Genomic DNA, 16,327 nt, shown 5'->3' with positions numbered 1-16,327 from the left:
ACTTGAACCAAAATTGAGAACCAGATGGGTGTGTTTCGTGAGTTTCGTGACGGAGACTCGAAAATTGTGCCTAACTGAAGAGCCCGAAGTGGAAGTCAGTCGTGAGCTGTCGGAAAGTTTTCAGCAACCTTAAGGAGTAGTATATTACGTCTGAATAGTGCTCTTTTACGAAGCGATTTTGCTACTTTAAGGCTATCCAACCATCCTTATCTGGTTTAGAGAAATGATCCTGGCGTTTGCGGGGATTTCAACCACTCACCAATCGATAATTCGGAGGTGTTTCGTAAATCCGGAATTCCATTGTTAGGAGGTTGTATAGGATAGCAACTAGGTTTCTTTGTGGTGCTCAGCTGTCACCTGTGGGAGGCACGCTGGCTGAGATACTGCCAGGTTCCCCAAACCTAGATGATAACATTTGAGACGCGGTTGAGGCGGACAAACCTCTCGAGACAGAAAAGGCGGTACCTAGATTTTCGACCCAACCGAAGTACATCCTTTCCGGTACACCCTCTTCAATGACCTTTCCCGTATTTACTCCATTACCGATCATCTGACGTGGCGAGATACGAGTCAATCCATTTTTTATTGCAAATATGGTGTGCGAATTAAAAGCTTATGCGGACGGTGATTTCAACCTTGACGCACATCATCACCTAGGTCTGGATGATACCGGTCAAGCAGCTCTCTGACCAGTACTCATAAAGTGTAGGAATTAGGATAACATGTCTACTCAAACCTGGCTGAATTAAGTAGTGAGTTGACAAGGTAGTAATCTTACGAATGGGGATTCTGGTTAGTAGAAATATACGCGATGTTTCTGAGGTATGGCAATTGATTGTAGGGTTGACCGATCGTACAAATGGTTTTGATGAATTCGGCGAGTTGGCACGAATTTCTCGACCGAAAGGTCTGTGGTTCGAAACCGACCACTGCCTCTCGACTTTTCCTATCTAGGCTTGGGAAACTTGACAGTATCCCAGCCCTCGTGCTTCCTTCGGGTGGCATGGCAGCTAGGCGCCGGAAAGGTGCTACAGCTGAACGATTTTTTGTCGTTGAATTCCGTATAAGACCAAAGTGTTTCAGATGCGCGTACAGTGACTTGAAATTTGATCTGTCTTGAACTCGATCTTGAGGATGCCTCAACGACTGACGCCCTCGAAATGCCACACAGGCTTATTGTTCAATGCCGTTTATGCGTAAGTCACCGACGTTTCTCAGGAGATGCTCTAGATGGCTCGTTGGCACCGCAACGATCCCTAATCTGGTTTTGTTGATTATTACAGTCAAGTAACTGTCAACCGACAGACTTGTCTCCAAGATCTCACTGGTTTAGCATGATACCACAAGGTGGTTTCCATGCTCTGTAAACCTATCTCTCCGAACATATCCAAAGTTACTATCGTCTTAATGGTCATCTGTCAACTGTCGTTACCTCCGAGTAGCAGGAAACACACTACATGTGCACACACAGATATGATGACCAGTGATCACCTCCGTCTGTGCAGGGGGTGGGACGCGTCAGCGGTGTGCCCGTGTGGCTAATCCTTCGAGTCCCAATTCACGGGGGATTTGCATGGCCGGATTAAACCGGTTCGAACGCAGGCCTCGCACTTAGTTTTCCGATAAGCTACCTTAACGTGTAGGACAGCGGTGGAGACGGGTAAGTCACAGAACAGTTTATGTCATCTTTGGAACAGCAGATGTGTTCACTAGATAACTCCTGTCAGAATGCTTGATTGAAACCATTAGCCAGTCCATTTCATCGGTGTGCCCTCCACGCATGTTGTCAGCAGGTGTGTCGATAGGTCACCTGGGTTATTGCTAACTTTCACAGCGATTCCGTGACTGACGCGGTCTGTTTCCTACCAACCAGCGGGGATTTTCTCCCATTATTGCACAGCTGGGGGGCTCGCAACGATGATGTTTGGCTGCGCCGTCACTGTTGGGTTGGTTCTCGATTCTCCGAGGTGGACATTGTTCCGCGCAGCTCACATCCATATTTGCTTGCTTATATGTTTCATGACATATGGTACCTCTTCATCCTACTCTTGACTTTCTAACTAGGGTCTAGCATGCTATGGAGATGCAAAACGTGGAACAAAAAAGTGCAGAACTAAAAGGACACAAAATACTACTCAGGGGTTGCTGAAGCTTCATCGAAATGAGATAAATTAACCCCCTTAGGGGGCAAACCTCACAAAGGACCCAATACTCATTTTTCTTCGGGGAGAGGAACGTTTCTGTCAGTTGATTTGGCCCCAATTTTTGTCCTTCTCGATCAATCGAGCGCGTAATTGGAAAGATAATTTTACATCAAGATGCCCCGAACGCTTGTGAACGCATGGACATCTATGTGCTGGTCAATCCAGCAAACGAATATTTTAGGATGGTGACCGAATTCTCGGATTGTTAAGTCGTATCCAGACCTATTACCGTCGTCCTTTGTATGCGGCTGTTATCCAGTCAGTTTGAACCGGACGGCTTGAAAGCCGAATTTACTGATCGATTCGCGATACAGCATAGCGATCAATATTAATCAATAAATTTCGGAGACCAATGAAAAGTCGGATTGCGTAGGCGGTAAGATTGACCAATGAGAGATTCAAAATTAGCACGCGGTGCCGGTACGACGTGAGATACCAAGAGTAGTTAAAGGAGGATCCTTACGTGCTATTTTCTTCAACCATTCTTATTTGCACAAGAGTTTCGTTTTGACAGATGACTCATTTGAACCCCATTGAATCTCTCTTTTACGACTGTTCACATCATGATAGTATTTGTCAAAAGATGTCCCATTTGGGTTCAAGTAGAACATAAGGTTCACGGAATCTCGAGGTTTGCGCCTACTTGACGTGACCGAAGCGGAAGGGCGACATCGGTCGTGGGCTGTCCAAGAGTTTTCAGCGACCTCATGAGTAGTGTGTCGCATCCAGATAAGTCTTATTTCTGTTCATTGTCACCAGATGAAACCTCAGTCTCACTCAAACAACTCCTACTAACCAGCACAGTGAAACTGTTTTGTGAACTCAGCCACTTCAACGTCTTATTCAAGAATCCAAGAAGTAGCGTCTGCGGCCATTCCACCCTTGTCATTTAGGTCCTAAATGCCAAAAGGAAGTTAAGTTTGCTAGAAACCGTTCCAAGGATCGCTACGTTGTGCAAATTAATTGGTTTTCTGCAGAACAAATCCCCATCCGTGAGGAGTTGTCCGTGACAAGAATCTTATGGGAGGGGAGTTTTAAAACTTTTTAGCTGGGCAAATATTATTCTCGGCTAGGAGTAATTTTGCTCACAGTTCACTTGTGTGCTGGAAAATATAGACTCTAGCTTCATAAAGTAAACTACACACAGGGGTGCTGAGAACTCCTCGACAGCCCACGACCGGTTTCGCCCTTCTTGGGGCTTATCAGGTAGGTGCAGTCCCCGAGTTTCCATCAACCTCATGTTCTACCTGAACGCAGATTGAACGGACCCAGCATAATGAACGAGAGATCTCCCGTAAAACCCATGCTGATTTGCTGATGAGTGTATTGATCGAAAGGTAATGAATCATTGAGCGTCAGTGATGTTTGATCACATAACAATTGGGAACCATTTCGATGTACCCGCTTTCAGTAGCGATGCGAACAAAATCACTTATGCACGGGAGCGACGAATGGTCCTTCGGTGCTTTCCAATTTCCCTGTTTTCCATCATCTCCACTGATAACCTATTAGTCTCTTGCCTTCACACAGATCGTGTATCGATCAGGTCAACATACGGGGATCGATTCTTGCTGGAGAGTTGGCTTTACCTCATCCGCCCGCAGTGTATCGCTTCATTTGATCTTCTGCCTAGAAATGAGAATGTTTTGATGGAACTTCTATGACTGATTTGGGGATTCATCTGTCCGTTAAGAACGAATGCATCCAATCTCATGGCTATACTTGGGGAAGGGATTTCATTGGCCGCAATGTCCTGAAGGGTTCAGGGTCGAAAAGTTCGGCGGCCAGAAGGGTTAGACCAGAAACGTCTACACAGCCTTTCTTCTCCCTGTTAGTAAAGTTCCAGGAGTATGCCAAAGCATCCTGACTATCCAGAGTGAAGTTCACTCTGCCAGATGACGTCAATATCCGCCCATTTCAGTCCTTTAGCGATTCAGTTTTGTCGCGATACCTTGGATACTGATTCCGACTTCTTTTCCCACTTTCAAATGGTCACCCACATTCCACGTGACGTCAGTGGGCCGTTGAACACCTCATCTTTACAGCACAATCGAGTTCTTGAAACTCAAATCACGCTCCAAAACAATCCGTTGGGTGGAAACCATTCAGTGCGTCGCTGCTTTGTCCGGAACGAACTCGCGGTTGTTGTTGAGAATGCAGTCTCAGAATCCTGTCTTTCATCTGAAAAGTTTGAATGTCCTCGGTAACTGTCTGGGTTCCACCAGTCGGAAGATCCGAAGAGGCCTCGAGATGATTACGTACCCTATACCGATGAGAAGTGCACTCCAAAAGCGATCGACCCTGGCTGTAGGGCAGCTGTTCGACCAACTAAGCCCCTCTTAATCAATCCGATCGATCGATCGATCATTGCCGAAAGAGCGAGGCTTGCGCCAGCGAACGTGTCTGCAATCGATGTGATTCTGTTAACACGCCTAACCATGTCAACACACGCGGTTGCGCATAAGAGACCGGGCTTATAATACTCTCAGTCACTATTTTAAACTTGTAACACACTTAGGATATAGCGCCGCTTGTGGGTCAATCACGGGATCCACATCACGTGATCACACGTGCTGACTGGCTCCTGTATCCTCCTTCTATATGCTGTCTAAGTGCGACTTAATCACACTGCTGATCAGCTGCTCGTGGCCGAATGGTTAAGTGTTCAAACTAGGAGGTCGCGGGTTCGAGACTCTCCGGAGTTTCTTGAGATGCGCACCGCTAATGATTCCCAATAAGGATGAAACATCTTACAGTGCTTCTCGGCTTTTCAGTATAGGCTGGCTTCAGTTACAGGACGAAATCTCCACAAAAATCACAAAGCTGCTCACACTACCAACAATCTATAAGTATCTCAGTGGAAGATGATGAGTGAAAATTCTATCTGAGAAGTCGTTGCTCGAGGAGCCAGCCAACACTTGTGACCGCGTGATGTGGATCCCGTGATTGAAGGATGAGTGGCGCTATATCCTGTCTAAGCGCGAGTTAATCACACTGCTGATCAGTTACTCGTGGCCGAACAGTTAAGTGTTCGAGCTACAAGCCAGGATGTCGCGGGTTCGAGCCTCTCCGGAGTTTCGTGAAATGCGCATTGCTGATGATTCCCAATGATGAAACAGCTGTACACAGTGCTTCTCGGCATAGATTGGCTTCACTGACAGGAGAAAATCTCCACTAAACATCCCAAATCTCCTCACACTACTAGCAATCATATCTGAGGTACGAACTGTTGGGTTTCTGAGAACGTGTGCTCACCTCAAACTGTTCACTCCACTGACAAATGAACTTCTCCCAACAGGATAAAAGTACCCCGTGGTAGGAAACAACTTCACAAACACGGAATTTCAAAGACAACTTCCTAGCTGTTCTGAATACCTAATGGATGGGGAACAAGTCGAGTGCCAGACCTGACAGCTACGTCTTTCAAATTGGCAATAGTGAGTACAAAGCCAAGATGGGTGACAATCGCCCCGCTTTCGGGGGGTTAAGCGCTGACTGTTACTACCGAGCGAGCGCCTGCAGATGCTTTCCATCTGGTATGCGTTGTTTTCCACTACTGGACCGCCGACGTCTTCTCAGGGGGCGGGTGGGATAGATGTATCGCTAGACTGAGGAATGTCAGCCCGGGACCATCTATATTTGATAAGGTTTGACAGCTGGCCTGAGATTTATCTCCGTCCCCACGGCCCTAATGAAGTCTGATACACGCCAAAGCGTAGTAGCACGGAAGAACAACTGTAAAGGGAGAGCGCCAGAGTGAGTACCGCTCATTTCGGTGGGAAGTGAACAAATTTATGCAAACTACGAATGATACTTATCTGTCGAGGGGCGGAGTAAACGGTCCACTTCAGAAAGGCTGTTGAGAATGACTCAGTTCAGTTTGCACGCCTACATCTGCGTGCCTACTTGCGTGAGGCACAGCTTCACAGTGAACTTCTCCGTACGCCAGATGTCACCGAGAAAGGCGGAAATAGGACAATGGTCTGTCAGCACGCGCATCCAAGTGAGGTGACACAGTTGACAATGAATGTACACCTCTAGGAGAGGTGGTGAAGCACTCAAAGAATCGTGCCTTGAAAGCAATTTTGTCTCCAACGGTAGCATTTTGCGATGCGTTGCGGTTATTTCAGGTGTACGGTAACGCTTTTTCTCAACTGGCCACCAGTCACGGAGCATCGAACTTTTTATACCTTAATTCCAGGGGGCGAGTTGGACCAAGTGGTTGAAGCGCGAATTTATTGACCGGAAGGTCCGTGGTTCGAACCCGACCTCTGCCTCTCGACTTCCCCTGTCTAGGCTTGGGCGACTTGGCAGTATCCAAGCCCTCATGCCTGCTTCGTGTGGCATGGGAGCTAGGCACCGAAAGGGTGCTACAGCTAAATGATTTTTTTAAAATTTTTACCTTAATTCCTTCTCAAGTAGTCTCATTCGGTAGAAAGAGACCCTCGTTCATAATAATACTTCAGGCGCACCTGTCTACAAGCGATACCTTTAAACTTTGATTAGTAGTTCCGTTTATTTTTTGATATTTTAATCAATAGTCCCACCTGAGAAAGTTTGACAGACGGTAGTCTGGCCGGCTTCCGGATGGTGCCGGTGTGGAGGGTCCAGTATCATGCACATCGCTCGACGTCTTTGTCAAAGCATCTTAGAGTCCCTTGCTGCAGAACCTACAGCATAGCCATTAGTGGCCAGGGTGAAGTAGACGTCATCGATTGCAAGATTTGGTAGGCCCTGCTAACAACAGTGTTGTGCAATCGGAGCGCGAAACCGCTAGATTTCTGTGAATTGACGGTGGTATCCGGCGCCCAGATGCCCGTAAACCAAGTTCTTCACCTGTGACACGAGCGGTTTTGTTCGATTTTGACAAGATTACACTTGAATCACAACCTGGAACATTGCACCCGGCTCAGTTATCCTATCTGACGAAGGCCCTGTCGTAGGACCGTTTGGTGACTCTTCAGTCGAGTCAATTTTGAATCGGAGTTTTTACGCAGGATCATCAATAATCGTTCGTCTCTGACACCATTTCTGCGCCAAGCTGCCCAAGCCTAGACAGGAGCAGTCGAGATGCTGGTGTCGGGCTCGAACCCTGGACCTCCCGTCATTAATTCATCGTTTTAACCATTGAGCTGTCTCGAGACAGGAGTAGAAAATCAACAATTTTCAAGCCGACTCAAAGGGTCTTTAATACTCACCACTTTGAACTCTCTGCTCAGATTACTCATCCGAAAGGTTCACATCCACTCAATCACTCTTGTTAGTTTACACCAAAACAAGAAAGCATCAGGCCCAAATTATAAGAGCTCGCCAGGAGTCAACATCCTCCGTCATGCGGAGATTCCCGAGGCGGCCCGTGTGCAGCGCTTTCAACTGAAGGAAAACCTAGACGGGAGGTACAGTGAGGGGGTCCCAACATACTTACAGGAAGCACTGCGTAAATCGATTGTAAGTTTCATTTGTGGCTCGTTTCCCATGCAACTATACAGTAGAAGTAAGCACAGAGACCGGATTTCCAACGAAGCTTTCATCGTTAGACTGGTCATTTGCCACAACACTTGACAGAGGGGTTGGATGAACTCCTTTGGACCCTCGTGACCTCGAAACTCTTGTGCACCGGTCGAAGAACATCCTGAATGGAAGCTTCATCTGAGTCTTTCGTTGACATCAGTTCCTACTCGTCAAGGATGCGATGTTCTTGTAGTGTAGAGCGTTTCAAGGTTGTATGGGATATTCTAGTTGCCAAATAAGAGTATGGAGTCGAGTATTCCGTGGAAAAAAAGCAGTTTGTGCCAGCTCGGGGATGCAACCGATATCGTGGCAGGTTCTGTTCCATCGGTGCTAAAAGAAGGGATGAACACAAATGCCACAGAGCAGTGGTTAAGACAGCCAAAAACAAGCCGCACTCTGAATTTCTGTATTTATCGATACCCAACTTCCCCGACCACAGTGCGGGACGTCCACTCATCCGGCCATTGCATCCTTCCAGCGTACATCATATGTGGGCAGGAGATGTGTTATTCGACTGACGCCCAGTAAATTAACAGAACTTAGCAAAATCAAGTGATTCTCTTGGATTCTCCAACGGTTCTTTGGGTTGCAGTACCCTTTCGACAGTTCTTTGGGTTGTAGTACCCTTTCGGTGCCTAGCTGTTAGATCACTCGAAGAAAGCACGAGGACTGAGACACAGCCAGGGTGCCCAAGCCCAGACAGGGGAAGTCGAGAGGCAGAGGTCGGGTCTGAACCTTCTGATCAGTAGATTCGCGCCCTAGCCACTGAGCCAACCCACTCCTCTGCAACAGTCATTGATGACAACACTAGCACGAGGATACCAGGATGTTGCCCGGCGAAAGAAAAAGAGCGGAGGGGTCTTCTGTTTGGAATGCACAACCAAACTTTGAGGGCAATTTCACCAATCCAGGAATGACCCATACTTTGCCGTGCGCACGTATTGGCAGAATCTGTTCGGCATCGGAGGTATAGGCCTAGAATTTTGCTCATCATGCACCACCATATGCATTTCAAACATCTATTTCCCCGCCCGCGAAAGCCCTTCATCATCAGCCTTAAGAACCGCTTATTTGTCGTACAGTGGTTGTAGCTGCCGCGGTTTCGTTCACCGATGATTCGGGGAGGCGGGGTAGGTAGCTGAGCATTGGAGGCGGGAGGTGACAAACTGGTGCGTAAGTACGGCATTGTCAGTGGACTGTGAAGGGAGCTATGTATTGAAGGCAATAGCTTGGACTGAGTGGGCAATGTCTGGGGACGGAGCTCAGTCGAGCAGAGGGAGGATTAAACCTCTTAGAAACAGTAGGGCAGACTGTATCGACGTTACACACACCGGAAGGCGGGGATTATGGTGCGTCATCACTCGTTCCAATCTGCATAGACGTAATATACTACTCATAAGGTTGCTGAAAGTTTTTCGACAGCCCACGACCGTTTTCGCCCTTCTTGAGGCTGATCAAGTAGGCGCAGTCCCCGAGTTTCCGTCAACTTTATGTTCTACTTGAACCCAAATCGGACAGCTTTCCACAAATACACTCATTTGCAAGTCGATTTGGTTTTGCGCGAGGCTCATCCAGAAACCAACTGAATCTCTCGTTTACGAACCCAAATCGCCTACTTTATGAGTCCCAAGAAGGGCGAAACCGGTCATGGGCTGTCGAAGAGTTTTCAGCAACCTTATGAGTAGTGTATTACTTCTATCCACGTATCGTGGTATCTTGAATATAGCACGGACTGAAACATGAGGCGGCCTTTGTGAAGCACATTCAGTTGCTTAGAATCATCACAAACGCGAGATTCAGCCGGGTTCCAGGTGAGTCTCTCGCAAAGTCAAATTTGTTTGCAAATGAGTGTATTTCGCTAATCGTGATTTTCCCTTTTGTCGCGTAATGGCATCTGCTCCAAACCGCTCCACTGTGCAGACGGTATGAGCCTCCAGCACCGCTAGAGGCTAGATGCTGACTGAAGATGCACTTTCTGATCACGCATCATCGTTTTTCGTTCCGAACATGCGTAAAGTTCACATATAGAGAAGGAGCACTGGAAGGACAGTGCCGCAGTAACATCTTAAGAGGCAAGAGCCGCAAGAACACCGTTGATGTCAGTCCTCTTAGACGTAATGAGAACTGCCGCACAAAAAGGACTGGCAACTTCGGAAAGACGCGAGGTTACACGGGCATACACCAGCCCAATCAGTCAGGTTGATGTTTCCTGTGTCCGAAATATGCACGCAATTAATTACGAACCAAACTTCACTACTCACTTGTTATAAGTAGATTTCAAAATATCAAAAATAGTAGGGTAGTTCGGCCTCCTCAATAGAGCGTCCAGACTAGGGCGTTCAGTTCCATGCATATGAATCCGAGGCAATGGAAGATCATCGGTCATTTTGCCCCAGGACTTAAGTCTAAACGTGTTTACCCCGAATTTTCAATTTTACGAAAGTACATTTCATGAGTGAAGCTCAGTTCCCCATCCACACATATTAGCAATGACCTTCAAAAGTATCGGGGACCTACCGAGTAGTCCAAGGACACGAAACCGGTCGAGCGAGCTGGCGTAATGAACGCATTGGTCACGTTCGGGGCGTGGTGTATGATTCTCGTGAACAGAAAAACGCAGGTGTTTTGCGGTTTCTCCGCGCACGTGCATGCGAAAAACAAGATGGATTTTTGTCAACATTCAGAGTACAAAAATCCGGCGATATCCGTCGCTTTGGTCAGTTCTGCCCGCTCATCATACTGGCGTATTTTTGTTTTTTGTCAAGGACACCCATAAACGTGGTGAGTTTATGGCAACCTGTGAGTGGCTTGTTGGCTATTATTGGTCCAATCATCCAACGACTGTAGTCCCTGAGTAGGTTGTGGGCATCACCCTATCGCGTCTCCCTCCTCAAGGTGAGCAACAACCAATTGGTAAACTTCCCATCACGATGTTCTGCACCTCGAACCTTCAGTCTTGCAGTCCTTGAGCATGCCGCTTACAATTCCGAGCGAATCGCCGGAGGTCTTAGAGACATATGAATGCATTAGCTTTGACCGGGTCCGTGGATAAATCTCAAAGGCTCGAATCACGTTTGCTAATTTGCGTCAATTGCGGGGTCATAAAGGCATGTACGAGGCTACTGTACTGTCGTACGGTTGCGAGACATGGCCCATGCAGACAAATGATGTGAGGTGTCTTCAGGTTTTTGACCTAAACATGACCAAGAATCTTCCATCGAGACCAGTATTGTTCAAGTAGAACATAAGGTTGACGGAAACTCAGGGACTGCGCCCATCTGATGAGCCCCAAAAAGGGTGAAACCAGTCGTGGGCTGTCGAAGAGTCTTCAGCAACCTTGTGATTAGTTTCCTTTATGAAAAGAGTATTACTCTCCTTCAAGATGGCTCAAACCGAGAGGTAGATAACGTATGACTGGTCAGAAAGGTATGAATCGGATTACGAAGAGTTTTGGGTGCAGTACGCCTCCGGATGTGGGGTCCCCATTACCGCTCCTGCGCTTGGCCGGACACATTGCAAGAAGTGGCGGTCTTTGATAATGTCAGTGGCTTTTTGTTGTCAGTTTCCTTCTGGATTGTTTGATTGAGCGCCTGCGAGCGTGGACACTTTAGAATGCTTGGAAAAGATCAGCTCTAGGTCCTTTCCTTCATCCAACTTTTTCGTTCTAAGGCTTTAAATATAATTGGATAAACTGTGTGATTGCACGGCAGTGAGGTATCAGCATTGATGTTGCTGTCTTTGACGATGATGACCGTTTTACCTAGAGGGCTCGAAGACGTGATGCTAACGCAACCTATTCTGTTAACTGGAGCGTCAACGGGTACCGCCCGACATGCCTTGAGGGAAAATGGATCCCCGAGCCGCATTTCCAATGTTTTGGAGAGTATAAATCCCGATACCCTAACCTGTATTGCCAAGGCTATCACCTTTACACAGCAGTTTTTACCGCTTCAAATTGTTCAGGCAAAATTGCAGATAATCAACCATGTGGACGGAAATCTTCAACGTTTTCTGGGGTTGGACTTCTTGAGACTACGTGGGTCAGTGAATATCCTCACCCGACCTGCAGAAATAGGTTTTGAACTACAAAATCACCGATCAGTCGAACTGGCATAGTTCGAAGAAGGCTGTTACAACAAGCTGTTTTTCCCCGGGTTATCCCAACCCTCGAATAGTTACTATAAATCCTTCAATCCGACTGTTAAGTTACCATGACCAGTTCTTTTCACACAGAACTCCGAAAGTACCATCCACCTTCCTTTAAAAGGAGGAAGAACCTCTTGCTATGATCGATAATCATCCACGGGGGTATTTTTAGTATGCACGATAACGAATGATGTGGTTCGACCGTGATTAGCACTCAGTGATGAACTGGGCTGTCATTATGATGCTTGGTGAGTAGCTGTTGTCAGTAGTGTATGAGGAGATCATTGGGACTATTGCCGCGGCAAATGCTTTGTATCGAAAGTCACGTGATTGGTCCCTTTAGTAAAATAATTTCCCGATCATTTCCTCAAGGAATGGTCCCGAAAAATTAGGGTGTGGCTATTGGAAAAGTGAAACACATCCTGTCGAGGGTGACGTTCAGATTGCTTCTTCTAAAGGACACATCTTGATTGTACGGCAGTGAGATAGCACTGTCACCGATGTTGCTGTCTGATACTGCTGCTGCTGAGGAGTCAAGTCAGGAACAGGAGTGAACAAGTTTCAGTGGACGGAGTTAGGTTGTTAACCATGTGGTATCCTGTGTGTGATGACTGGACCCACGGTAAGTACACGGAAAGGGGTCTAGCCCACTACTGCTTCGGTTTCACGCGGGGTCCAAACTCTAGATCCGTTTGGGTCCGTTCACCTGGTACTTCAAATGCATCGATCCAGGTATCAAACCGACTTGTTCCGCGGAAGAACGTCTTAGCATCCTCAAAATGTCCTCTGGAAGCTTATGAGTGGTTTTTATATCAAGAAAACATACTGCGGTATCTCGGGTTAAATCTCGAAGCGGCTTTTGTATAGCGCATTCACGTGAAGTATACCACAACGAGAGAATCAGTTGAGTCACCCGTTGAAAAACTGGTGTGACGTTGTGCATATCTCAAGATCTTGGTTTTTGAAAGCGAGTCCACTTCAGTAACTGACAATTCTGAAAGGGAAAGTTCATCTTACTAAATCTAAAACCGAAAATATGTCCTTATGACTTTTAAAAACCTTTAAAGTGCAAGTAAGATCTTCCTCCAGGCAACGGGTTTCCTTCGGGTAGAGGATCAAGCGCGTAAAGAACATTCATCATCCTTGGTGCGTTTCTTTGAGCCCCTCCAACAGTTGCTTACATTTATCAAGATTTGAACTCAGAACTAAGCTGGCTTATTCCAGGCATTACTGAACGCGTCGTCCCACGGTGAGATCCTTGAAATCGATTGAACTTCTAAAGACCGACATTCCACTCAAGGTGAACCATGTACGAAGATGTTCGGGAGATCCACAAGCCAAAATCTGTTGCAGAACCCACGAAATTCAACATAGTATGGTGCTGATCTGAACAAGTCAGCTTGTTTTGAAGGTAAGTAGGAAATTTTTTGGAAGAATCACTGATCTTTAGCCATCTTTTAGATGGTCATTCAAGCCCGTAAATATCGGTTTCCTCGTGACTGCATTTCAGGCATTAGGCAAGTTTCCATACCGGTTTCGTTTTACACACACGCACACACACACAGAAGGCTTCAAGGTCACGAGGATACCGAGTGCAACTAACACACTTTAGGCATACAATTTGGCTTACACAGGAGACTCAGCTGGAATTCAGCTGAATCTGTCGTTTATGGGGTTTTTAAGCAACTGAATGTGCTGCACCAGGCCGCCTCATGTTTCAGTCACTACGATATTCGAGATATCGCGATACATACATAGACGTACTGCACTACTCATAAGGTTGCTGAAAACTCTTCGACAGGTTACGACAGGTTTCGGTCTCCTTGAGATTGATCAGGTAGGCGCAGTCCCCGAGTCTCCGTCAACCTTATGTTCTACTTGAAACTAAACTGCACGAAATTAGCGAAATACAAAGATACAAGCAAACGAATTTGATTTTGCGAGAGACTCGCCTGGAACCTAGCTGAATCTCTGCCCTCGAAGAGCTCTTGTCGGACGAGAGTATGGGGTGATGATCGAGTGCAAATGAGCTACGCGATCTAGTATCTTACACAACACAGCTCAGCTGTGAGCCGTCTCACGTGCATCGCCGCTAGTCTCACCTGCATACTGCTTTCACGGGAAGTGAACAGGTATTGCACAACCCAGCCGGTAATTACTCGTAACGTGGCCGAAAAATAGCCGTTAGCTGCTGACCGGGAGGCTTCGAGTTGGTTCCAAAACTGGTCAGTTTAACGCGAGTTTTGCCATCTAACCATTGATACTTCCTATTCGGTCGGGAGCAGGATTTACTGCGAGAAACCCCCACTCCTGATACTGAAACNGTCTGCAGGTTAAGCCCTTAGTCACAGTATCCCTCCGTCTGTGAGCAGTATTCATATGCAACTATCCACTGGTCGCTTTTCCAATTGAGTATAACTCACAGAGTTCAGTGAACGGTTGTCACTTTTGTGTAATATTAGAACAAACAGAGCCATAATACCGCATGCCCACCAGCCCTTTGCGAACCGTCAGTTATCGGGCCATCCAATGCCTAGAAACGAGCCACATGATTGCATCCACTTACACATTTCATGTAGACCTACTTTTTAGTGTTTCAGCATCCAATACAAAGCGCTGCAAACGGTTTGCATGAACTGATAACCATGTCGGTTCATTTATCATATCACGGTGCGTTAGAGCACAGATTTATGCCACATCACCCTCAGCCGGTTCCGCCAGCGTGCCTGTTCAATCAATCATGCAGCAAGCACAGACGGACGTATTTAGAACACTCAGTGAGAGACTGCCCATGGTGGGACAGCGCGACGACAGTGAAACCGCTTTCCGTTTCGTCTCTCCTCATTTGTTATCATCGCGTCGCCGTACCCGGGCGGGGGGATGCATGTTGTCCGTTCGGGTTTTGAGTGCTAATTGCTCACCGTGCCCGACTACTCATTTTACCCGTATGTCTCTATTAAAGAGAGTAGCGATGTGGGGGATGCCTAGAAAACAAAGGAGAAAAAACGCTCCGCCAGCGATGAATGATGGTCAGCAAGACAAATGAGCTGGGGGAGGGAACGTGAAAAAATGTCATCGCTATCATCTAGTGGATGTTTTGAGTCGCCTTGTCATTCTAAAAATACACGAGCTTTTGGTACAATTCACACCATCCTTGTTAAGCTAATTTTTCCGGTAGATAGTCTGTTGCTTGGACGTCTGTCTGTCACCTGCCGGGGGAAATCAACAGGCTTAGCTTCCGAAGATCATGGATTCGAATCTACAAGAAAGGTACAGCTGAGCATCTTTGCACCTACCTTCACGATGACAACAGGAACCGAGTTGGATTGTTGATGAACAGGTACAACACGTGGATCAACAGTGAAGCAAACCCAAAAAGTGGATCCATAAGAGCGCACGTCAGTGCAGAGGAATGAATTATGTTGACAGTCATTGCTATAACGTTTTTCAATTTAGTTACATCAGGGAAGCTTCTCTGTGCCAAAACGCACGTGCATCTCACCAGACTCCGAAGGTTTCGAACCGGTGACCTTTCGGCTAGCAGTTTGAACACACTAGCCATTCGGACACGAGTGGCACTTAGACAGGATATAGCACCATTCATCCTTCAGTCGGAGCATGCACGTCACGTGCTGACTAGCTCCTCGAGTGACCACTACTCAGAGGGAAGTTTCGATCATTTTGTGAAATAAGTCTTCCTTTGGGTCACTAATAAATTGATCGTGGTGTGGGGACAGTTTTTTTCATTGGAGCCATTTCATGTTAAAAGGCTGAGCGATAATCAGCGGCCACTCGATAGACTCGGTAGCCCAGTGTAAAGCTTTCCAATAACAGTTTATATATTCGAGGAATATGAAGAAAATCCACAGAAAGTAGGACTAAATTTGTCTTTTGGACGCCCGAGGATGTGTGAATCAAAGCTAGTCAATCTTTTTTGCATACGCTGACCAAGTGCACGCACGTTTCGAAACCAGTCACTAACACAGCCAGTTTCTACTCCTGCTTCTAGCGGCCAGAACGTTAGACGCAGAACATCACGCTAATGTGTATATGATGATCAGATCTCAGGGCATTTCGCTCGTCTTTACACATAACCACTTGTTTACGTTCACCGGTGATAACTAATTCAGGCGGTCAAAACAAAGGGATAACGGTCTCATGGTAGGTAATGCGTCAGGTATCACATCAATCCATAAGGGAAAGGCGAACTCGAATGAACTAGAACGTGTCCAGAAAATTTCAGACTTTTCGTTCCGGGCGGTTCGATCTCGATTCCCCCGTCCCTCAGTACACATTGGCCACATAATCCATAAGGGCGAACTCGAATGGACTAGAACGTGTCCAGAAAATTTCAGACTTTTCGTTCCGGGCGGTTCGATCTCGATTCCCCCGTCCCGTCCCTCACATTGGCCACATAAATCCTCGAGATATCGCCAGTCTGAGCAGACTGATATATACATTATATA

The sequence above is a fragment of the Opisthorchis viverrini genome (genome assembly GCF_000715545.1).
Source record: "Opisthorchis viverrini unplaced genomic scaffold opera_v5_113, whole genome shotgun sequence".
NCBI lineage: Eukaryota > Metazoa > Platyhelminthes > Trematoda > Opisthorchiida > Opisthorchiidae > Opisthorchis > Opisthorchis viverrini.
The sequence above is the reverse complement of the archived record's forward strand: the minus strand, read 5'-3'. Positions refer to the sequence as shown.